Below are 9,129 nucleotides of genomic sequence, written 5' to 3'. Positions count from 1 at the left end.
CAAATAAAGCCATTTGACACAGAGGTCTAAGCTGGAGGGATGCAGTTTAAAGTGTGCTGAACTGCACAAATGTTCTTACCTTTTATCTCTAAATATGAAGAGCGCAACGGACAAGAGGTGTTGTTGTACTGTCAATGTGGAATTCAGCACCTGATTGCTCTGCTGTGTTGCGGAGGGCTATGCACGTGTGTTTTTCTTACTTAAATTAAAAATTTGAAAGGTTAGATGTTGAAGCCCAGAAGCATTAAACATAACACAAATATACAGTACATTATTCACTAAGAGGTGCAGACTGTGAAAGATGTTTGGACAGCTGGGCTAAACATATGTGATGATATCTAGAAGTTTCTTATCTTCACTAGATAGTGCAGCATCGTAATGTAAACCGTGTCTGCATGTGCAGAGTTTCACACTAGAAGGCTGTTTTTACATTCAGCTACTGAAAGTAGGAAAGTTTCTCTGTGCTCACCTTAAAATCTCAGTTTAAGAGGTGTACCCTATGTACAGGTTTTTGTGACATCACAACTAGTTTGGAGCCAGTATTCAACTAAGTGTGATGTGGAATCCTGAAGCCTCCAGTGTACATACACTGAGAATGAACTTTACAGTGAAGTAGGAGACATCTTCTCCAGCAGTTAAACTTTTACAATGAAAAACATTTGCATATTCACAGATTTGGGATTTTTATTGAGGTAGAAGGAGTAGATGCCACTTAAAGCATTCTAATCATGTATTTGAACTTTATCATGGAAAATCCACATCAGACACAAATTATTATTCAGAGTATTTTTATACATCTTGCCTGGAAGGAATCTTTAAACAAGTCATTGTAGTTTTGTTTTGGTGTTCAAACAAATGACTTCTTCCCTTTAGCTGAACAAATGTTTATGTGCAGTTTATAATGTTTTTATTGGAGCCTTTAAATATGTTTCAGTAAACATTTTTCTTACTTTTTATTGTTCTGTTTTGTTCCATTAGAGCAGAACAAGACATACGAATGAATAGCAAAACATCTGTAACTTCAGAGTCCACTGGATCATTTTACTTAGACTTGGTAACATGAACCACCCCGACTGCACAATGCACAATAAAGCAAGCTTTTCATCATGTTTGGAGCCAGCTTCATGATTTGGTTGGAGAGTGTCATACTGGTGTTCTGAATATTGCTGGTCTCAGATAAATCAAAGCTGCAGATGGTCTGAAAGAGGTAGCCAGTGGAAGATTCATATCCTGTGCAGATCTCCACATGCTGTGCTGACATTCATACTTGTTCATACTTGTTGTTCTTTCTACTGGCCTTGGTTTAACCCTGTGTTTATTTCTTTTATATCACCTGGTCATGTATTATAAGTACTCAGATACATGCCATGTAAAATATGATTTCTCCACTCCACATACACTAAGTAAGTCTATGTGGAAAAGTGAAGCGTAGACAGATTTGGATGTAGAAACATAGGTAAACATGTTATAATAAGCAGGTTTACCAAAGAACTGCATGTGCACATCTACAGTAGAAATTCAGTTGCGTGGGATTACCTCTGAAGATCTATATAGGAATTTTGAGTCATAATTTAATGTCACCCTTTAGATAACATGACAGGGATGGAAAGCAGGCTCAACACAGCCTCTGGTGGAGAAGAAATTACACAAAGATCAAACTACCTGATGGCAGAAACAATTGTATTGGTATAAAAATGTTTTTTCCTGGTTCAACTCTAGCTGGGGACTTTTGTCAGATGTCGCACTTCTGTCTCTCTTGTTCCTGTCACTCTTCACTGCCAGTGTAATAAAAATGTCAGAAAAATAATCTAAAAAAAGAATGGTATGTTTTGGGGCGTCTTTGCTTGATTGGCAGGTGTTACAGGCTTAAACATTCAGCCACAGCTCCATCCATCCATTTTTTGCTGCCTTTCTGGGTCGTGGTGTTAGCAGCCTAAACAAAGTAACCCAGTCGTCTTCCAGCTCCTCCTGGGAGATTGCAAGGCACTCTCTGAACAAATAGGATATATAATACCATCAGCATGTTCTAGGTCTGCACTGGGGTCCTCTCCCAGTTGGACGTGCCTGGAATACCTCCACATTGAGGTGTCCTAATTAGATACCCGAACCACCTCAACAAACTCCTTTCAACAAGAAGGAGCACTCTGAGTGCCTCACTCTGTCCCGAAGGATGAGCCCAGCCAACCTGTGAAGGAAACTCATTTCATTTGCACTTGTATCCGCGATCTCATCCTTTTGTTCATTAGCCTGAGGTCATGACCATGATTGTTGGTTGGATTCTATATTGACCGGTAAATCAAGAGCTCTGACTTCATACATAGATTTGTCTTCACCCAGACAAGACTGGTACAACATGCTTTTTAACGCTGGAGTGCGGGACTTTTGTCCCCCCCTTCTGGCAGTGAGAGTAAAGGGGGGGCGCTCGGCTGTTATTGCCTGAGTACAAAGATATTACTAGGACGAGGGGAGAACATTTCTCTTCATTTGATAATGTTAAAAGTAAAGTTAGACTTTTCCGTCGGCTTCGTGACTGATTTTTAAAAAGACGAGAGAGTGAAAGAGAACTGAGAGCACCAGTGAGTGAGACAGCAGCTGTGGTCGAGTGAGCTAGATATTGAATGAAGAGAGGGAGCGGTGGTAATGAGAAAGCCGGTGAATCAGATCAATAAAACGTTATTTTCTGATTGTTGTTGTTTATGTTCTAGAGCATAAACACGCCCACACCCCCACACACCTCCGCTCAACCCTGCATCGGTGTACCGCAAGACCAGATTTAGTCTGAATATGGCCTGACACAGGTGTGCACCCCGAATGACAGGCACACAGAGAGGGCTGGTAAAAACAAACATGTTTTGACAGTCCATCGGCCCAAAAATGTATTTTTGAATGGTCCACCGGGATTTGCCCCAGTATGCCCGATGGCAAGTACATGGTGCCCATAACCTACTGTTGTGGCTGTAAAACGGTGGATAAATTGTTTTGAGCGTCACACAAATCCTGTGAAATGACTTGTTTCATTATCAGAATTTGATCCATTCAGTTCGATATCATTTGGAAAGTCTAGAAGAGCCGCATGATTAACGGCCAAACGGCCAGCACGGGAATGTCACACCCAATTTGAGATTTAAAAACTCTGTATACTGTGAAATACAGAGAGATTAATCTGGTGGTGATAGGCTTAATCAGCACTGAGTGAACTCGTTTGGCAAGGGCTTCAATGTAATGAACATTCATTTATATGTAAAAGTTTAAATGTATCCCTCCTGCAATCATTATATGTCTCCTCTGATGCTCATGTGCTGCACCCTGAGTGGTGAGGATCAAGAGCCACATGGACAGAGTGGACACTGTAATTAGGGTCTATCAGCAGGAGGTGATATGTCAGCTCTTGGTTAGAGAAGGGGAAAAAGAAGGGGTAGACGAAATGAGGAGATCAGAGGCAAGTTGAAAAGAACTAGGAGAAACAGATATTGAATGTTTTAAAGAGCAAGACAGCGGGAAAGAAAAGAGGACGGTTGGGGGGTCGATGAGAGGCAGTGATGGTGTAGGAAGGGAAATAAAGAGGCAGGATGGAAAGAGGAATTAAAGCATGGGTAGAGGCGAAGAAAAGGAGTGAAGAAAACACATTATGGGAGAAATTACAGAGATGGAGGGATGGAGGCCAGAACAGGAAGAGTCAAGCAGAGAGCATAATTTGTGAGACAGAAATGGACCACAGACCACTGTGGAGCTTATTTCCCCTGCTTTACATCACAGTGAGCCCTCACAGGGTTCACACGTGTACAGCCAGTGGCCAATTTTGTTTTAGTTTGGGATGCAACAAAACACAGAGAGCCGGTCCAAACACAGGAAAGTCAAAGAAAGTGAATTACATGACGAAGTGCTTGTCAAATTGTGTAGATGGAGACTGTAATCTAGAGAGGTCCAATGGTAGCTTGAGCTTCCTGATTGTTCCCATAGGCTGCGAAATTACCTTAAATTACAGTGAGCTGACCAGCAGGCCTTGAAGTAATTGGCACATGGCAATGCTTTCAACAACTCTTCTTTATTAAATCGAACGCTAATGTAACATTACATTGGCTTTTGCCATTAAGCCAGTGATACTGCACTATTACGGCTAATGGCTCTGTTGGTCATTGCTTTGACAGATCTGCCCATAAATACAGTGTGAGGTCTTGAGCTCCACGTTGCTCTAATTACATTGCCCAGGTCTTCAGAGTTGTTTAGGATCTAATGGGTCAAAGTGAAGTGTTATTTAAGTGTTCTTACTTCCCATCAGATGCCAGCTGCATCTCTAACAATCCCCTTGTTGCCTTGTTGTTCGGGTGACTTTCCACAAACAAGCGGAAGTAAAGTTGTTGAGGTGAAAGTCTGCTGTCAGTGATGTGATCTGGCAGGGGAGACATTCTCTAGATGTGAGGCTTGGCCTTTGCTGTGATGCCTGGGAATTCTCCACATTATTGAAGTCTCAACAGCAGAATTCATGCAGGTGATGAGTTGGGCCTATATCCTCCTGCAGTGCTTTGGGGTGCCAAAGTGACCTGTTATAAAGGGCATCCTCGTCAAGATGTTTGTTTGTAAGACACTGAACCCCTCCGAGGGCACTACTACACTACAACCACAAAGCGAACTGCACAGGTAAATGTGTGTTTTAAAGTGGTATATAGCCACTGGAACGTGTTGAGTAGTGGGTGAGGAAAAAATATTAGATGAACTTATTGCACAATATGTTGTAAAGGCATGACCTTATGTCAACTAAAATATGACAATTTGAAACAACAGCTCACTGCCATAACACAGAGGTTTTACTTTCAAGTCTTTAGTTCAAGCTGTTGGTTGAAAGCTGCATTTGAACTTTAGTATTTTGTTTATACAAGATGCAGAGGCTGTCAAAATCCTGTCCAAACCTAGTGTAATAGATCAACATAGACAGTATACAAAATAATGTGGGACATTGTACAGAATATTATTCAATTCAGTTTAATTCGATTCATTTATATAGCACCACATTGTAACAAAAGTAATCTCAGGGCACTTTTCACATAGAGCAGGTCAAGACTGTACTCTTTATTGTTATTTATTATTTATTAAGAAAAACCACCAGGAAAGCTGTTACACAGGTGGTATTTTTAAATGCAACTACTGAATATATGTAAATGCTAAATGTGCACTGTAAGGTGTACTTTGTAGAAAAAAACAAAATGGAAATATAATAAAAATAAATACTGGATTGAGGAAATATGGCTAGGACAACCCTAGGTAAAGTATGACTGTCACATGGCAATAAAATGACCTCAGTTGGTACATAAATGATGGGATGTTGAAGAGTCAAAGACAAGTGAACAGGCAACCAGAAACCTGGTTAATGTTGGTTAATGTAAAGAAAGATACATGAAACAGGTGGTGGTATAACATGAAAGAAAAAAAAAATCATGCATGTAACTACGTATGTGATATGTGGAGAAACAAGAAACTGGTGATTAAATAGTGATAAAAGTCCTTCAAGGGTCTCGCAGTTTTATTTTGATTATTGCGGCCTAAAATGTCAACATGGTTCTGATGATTTGAAGGTGAGAAGACATCTAGGTGTTTAAAACTGGACACATTTTTACTGAAAAGGTTAAGCTAAAGTTTTGTGAAATGTTTTTATCTGCTTTCTAGTGGAAAGTTAGATGTAAAGATTTTCAATTTCTTAGCAAAAGCTGGTCAAAAGCAGATGAAGAGTAAAATATTTTACACATACATTTCAGTGTTATTCCACAACTTAATGCCACCACAGTAATTGTGATTTGGAGTTGTCTATGATGTAACTGGAGTACTTTCTACCATGCCGTGCAGCGCTGCCATCTAACTCCATGCTGAATTTTTGATGGGACTGAATAAAGCCCCTCAAAAACTGGAGAAATATATTGACCTCCTTCATCTATAGTACTTGCTGATTCACATGACATCCATCAAATTCTAATAGCTTAGTTGCATAATATTCTTGAAATATTGTCATTAAATTCATATTATTCCATACCAAATTCATGTTTTTTTAAAACGATCATCTTCTCGGTTTTCCGCTGATCACAGTGGCAGGAAATGATGTGTCACTTTCTTACTCCCTCAGTTTCCCCCTGGGCAACATTAAAGTTTCATCCCATGTAATAAGTAGCGATTTCAAAGGAGAATGTCATGTAAGTAAAACAAAAGAAAATGGTGACAGGTCTGTGCTGAAACACCTTATTTCTCCGATCCTTGGATCTTACGGCATAGTGATCCCGCCGGATCTTTACTTTGGTCAGCCTAGGGTGCAGCAGAAACAACACCAACAGGAAAGAAAACCATTGATCAGTGGCTAGAAGTTAAAAACGTCCATAAGTCATGCTGGACAGTCTGTAACTGGGCAACAACTGATCTGGGATCTGGAACCAAAACTTGAGTAGCATTGTTTTGCCTCGTTGGCCTCAAGGTATGACAGGCAATTTAAGGGCAAAGGCTCTGATTGATAGGGTTCCATCTCCCTTTTGGCATATTATCAATCTTACGTCAAACTAAATTGCCCTCCTCTCAATCTTCATTGAACCATGTGTGTCTATCACTAACTCTATCAGGACCACATGCTGACTATTCAATTGATCTGCATCACACGGCGTCTGTCTGTAGTTTTATATGCAAAAGCTGACAGTATGAGCAAGAGGAGGGGAGCAACACAATGTATAATGACCTTGGATGAGCAACCTGGTAAATATCAGTGAACACATCTCCTCACACACTGACAAAATTCCAAATCATTTATAATTTTGCAGGCAATACCTACATGTCTTGTGAGCAAGACTAGCCCTGATCCGGGAGCATCATACTTTGTATCGTGGTCCTCAATAACCTGGATAACCATCTCAGAGATTAGTTATAGGAAGAATATTGGCAATAGGGTCAGGCCAGATGGTACTCTTCTTTGTGTGGAAAAAAAAGACATGTCAGGTGCCTGTTAAAGATATACTACGCAGGATTTGTTGCTTGGTGTTTGTAAACACACACCATTCAAAGTTTATGTAGTAAAACACCTGAGTGGGATTGTAGAGGTACCATGAGTTGGCTTTCCAGGACTATGATATATGGTATAAGATCAGGGCTACAAAGAAATGTAACTTTTAAATTCAATATTTAAAATTTGGTTTTCAATTGATCATCTCTCTTAACAGTCAATATTTGCAAAGAGGACTGTTTCTGCCTCATGCTTTGGGGTGTGTAAACCCATAAGAATAAGAATAAGAACAACCATAAGAATGCAAGTATAACAGTCATATTCAGCCTCTCCTCTCCTCACTCTTTTATTAGCAAAGTGCAATGGGACACATACTGTATACCGTAGGCAGCAGACATTTTTAGATGAATGCTGCTGTTGCTGATTAAAATGAAAAACAGCGGCAGCAAATTTGATCAGCTGTTGCTAAATAACGTTAGCTAATTCTGTAATGACTAAAATGAAAAGTTTGGTTGTTCTCTGGTAATGTTCTCTCTGCAGAAGGTGTCTATATTCACACAAAGATTGTGAGTGAAACGACCCTGAGTGAACTGTATGTGGACTGTAGTCCAACAGTTCTTCTCTAGAGAAATGATCGGCTGATCACCTCATGTTAAACTTTGATTCATATCAGAATTTTAACCTCATCAGTTTAATAGTTCTAAATCTTTGACCTTCAGTATTTGGAGTAAGTCAGATACAAGAATGTAGATACAGAATAGTCAGATACATATAATTAACATTTTACATGATATGCTGTTGATTTCTTTTTCAGGCTTGAAGCTACAGGTTGTGAACATTAATTTGGCTGCCACTAAAAACTGATGTGTTTCTGAGTTGTTTGTGTTTTCTCTCTAACACGTCTAATGTAAAGAAATACCAGTGGCACCCCCTGCATTGTTACAGCTGGATTTGCAAGATCACAACTTTATAGATTGGAAAGGATGACTTCTCAGATGGTTTTGTGTAACAAACCATCTGGTGTGTCAGGTTACCTGCATTAAGGTGATATGAATTTGTAATTAAGTGGTATAAAATGCATTGATTATGGTGTTAATTGGTATCCATATCAATAAGCTACATCAGGGCCTCCAGCAAAGTAGATACCTGTGAACCTGGGGTGTGAACACAGAAGTGCAATGTTTGTGACCCAACTATTCTATTTAAATATCTTCATAGGGAAACAACACACAGTGGTAAAGCCTAGAGTGTGACTCCACAGGAACCTGTGCTGCTTGTGCTGTATTAAACACAGACTCATCTGTAAGTCCTATTACTTGCATCAAAAGAGCATTTTGAAATTTTGGGAAATATGCTTGATTGCAGTTAAACCTACAGTCAGATAATCGCCTGTACAATACAGAGATACACCAAGAATATTACAAAAACTGTAAGAGGGGGGAAAAGTGGGTCTGTCAAATATGAATGAATGAATGAATATGTTTCTCCTGGATTTTGTTCAGGTTGTTGACAGAATTCAAACCAGGCAACCCCACTATGAGGACAAGACTTTTGAGAGGCTACATGAGGTTACTGCACCAAGATATTGTTTGCTAACTTCTTTTTTGTTAAATGAACAAAGTGGAACTTGTACATAATAAAGCTGTGTTGTTGTGGGCTTTTGTTGTTTTGTTGTTGCAGTTTCCCCTGCTTCCAGCCTTTGTGCTCAGCTATGTAGGCTAAAAACATCTTGGACCTACTGTACCTTACAACATGACATACAGATTACCTGAAATCCATACAAAACACTGTTCAATTAACAAAAACTGCAAACACAATGATCACATTGTCTTGTGAGATCACAGACACCAATGAAAAACAATAATTTGATGGATTTGATGTGCCATTGGTTTGACTGGAGCAAATGGCACATCATCATAGTAAGGCTAAAAGGATATTCACATTACAGTTGGAAATCTCAACAAATTATTAACTGTGTGGTGATTTGTTCTAGGGCAAAGTAATCTAAAGTAAAGCAAATTTCGGTAATAAAGTGAGTTAGGTCTCTGAGTTAGATTTGTGTTTGGTTAGTTTTAATCTCTAAAATTATGTTTTAAATAAACCCTCAAACCTTTACATTTGCACTGTCCTCCGATGGACTCGAGCGCAGCCTTTACTGT

General features: G+C 39.4%; 1 long non-coding RNA gene across 4 annotated transcripts; it reads left to right on the top strand.

Moving 5' to 3' along the window:
* Positions 1–4,018: 4,018 nt before the first annotated feature.
* LOC121885183 lies at positions 4,019–8,720 on the top strand. Of its 4 annotated transcripts, none has more exons than XR_006092489.1 (4): positions 6,385–6,726; positions 7,884–8,014; positions 8,189–8,272; positions 8,473–8,720. It is a non-coding gene; the product is annotated as an uncharacterized LOC121885183 (long non-coding RNA). The 4 variants fall into 4 exon arrangements; XR_006092488.1 differs by lacking the exon at positions 6,385–6,726 and adding an exon at positions 7,117–7,229; XR_006092491.1 differs by lacking the exons at positions 6,385–6,726; positions 7,884–8,014 and adding an exon at positions 4,019–4,638.
* Positions 8,721–9,129: the final 409 nt, after the last annotated feature.

This window comes from Thunnus maccoyii, chromosome 19 (genome assembly GCF_910596095.1).
Source record: "Thunnus maccoyii chromosome 19, fThuMac1.1, whole genome shotgun sequence".
Taxonomy (NCBI): domain Eukaryota; kingdom Metazoa; phylum Chordata; class Actinopteri; order Scombriformes; family Scombridae; genus Thunnus; species Thunnus maccoyii.
The sequence above is the reverse complement of the archived record's forward strand: the minus strand, read 5'-3'. Positions and strand labels throughout refer to the sequence as shown.